This window comes from Conger conger, chromosome 5 (genome assembly GCF_963514075.1).
Source record: "Conger conger chromosome 5, fConCon1.1, whole genome shotgun sequence".
Lineage (NCBI taxonomy): Eukaryota > Metazoa > Chordata > Actinopteri > Anguilliformes > Congridae > Conger > Conger conger.
In genome coordinates, this window is record NC_083764.1 from 20525487 (window position 1) to 20526995 (window position 1509).

A 1509-nucleotide genomic window follows, 5' to 3' on the forward strand; every position below is an offset into this window, starting at 1 on the left:
GATGGGTTCGATGAAGCTCTGTTCCTTCGTTTTGCGAGTCTTCTTTGAGTCAAGACTGATTCCACAGTGTCTGCACCTGTCTTTTATACCTCAGCCAGTCCAGCCCATCCAAGTTGCAAAAGCCCTGCAGCAGCTCCAAAGGTCAGACCGTCTGTGTGGCAGGACAAAAGCCAACTAATTTCATAAAAAAGTTGAAAAGAAGTTGAAAAAAGGGTTGTAAATCAGCACTGGACTTTATAATCTGATTGTAGACCTTTTTTTTTTCTTGAGTGCAGTTTAAAGTTGGCTTTTGAGATACTTTCAGACAAGGTGAGATTCTAGCAACCTACGTAATTTTATTCTGTGTAGAATTTTGTAATTAACCATTTTTAATTTACAATACAATTTCAATCCAGTTAATATTATAAAACCTGAAGAAGCATCATTAACTTGCATTTATATTATTCTGATATCCTATACATTTGCCCCTATACTGTCTTAAAAATGTAATTGGCTGTAACTTAATAGAGAGCATTGATAACTCATGAAGCACCTTTGAGCTGTGGATTATTATTCATTGATATGATATATTTTAGAATATTCAGATTACACCCGTCACAAAATGTATTGATTATATTTTTAATACTTTTTTTGTAATTGTTTTTTATAATAAATCCTGTAATCAATAACTTGTCAGGCAGTTTCTATCTGCATGAGTAGTTTTGTGATATTGAGCTTCAAAGATTCCAAAGTGAATAGGTTCCAAGCAGATACAATTTAGATTTTTTTCATACTTTTAAACAGCATTTTTGTATAAATGTGTTTTTGTCATTAGTTATGTTATGTTAGTGCCCTATAGACATATTTCGTAAAAACTATAAGTTAGAACCTTGCTTGGGAAGTGTAAATATACATTACCTATACCATATAAGTCATCACTGCTTTAGTATTTGTTGGTGAACAACAAATCACAGATAAAGTGGGTTTTTTTTGTAATGTCAGGAAGGTTTTTATGCCTCAGCTTCTTTGCTGAATACACTATTTAGGTAAACATATATAGTAATGTTATTGTACATTCAACTTCAGAGAGGAACAGGAAACTGTGCCTACAGTAGGTTGGTCAATATATATGTTTGTTTCATTGAGGTTATCATGCTGCCACGGTAGCCTAATACATAAATACAATGGCTCATACTACATCAGCTATGAATGAAATACTATTCTATACTTTCCCCTTAAATCTCTCAAATCACCATATATAGCTGTGTCAGCAAGATTGAAAACTGTTAGTACAGCAAAAAAGTGAGTGTCTTCATTGTGTCTGTTTGTACTGCAGATTGTGTGTACTGTAGTTGCATGCGGTTTTGAAATGATTTATAATTTATCTATACATTGGTTAATGGCATTCCTTAGGATTCTAGCTAGGTTTTTCCATAGCATAATGTAGATGTTGTCAGGAATTGTGGGATAGAGGAACCTCGGGGTAACGAGAAAATAGCAGGTTTAATAAAGTAGGCTGATAAGGGGCAG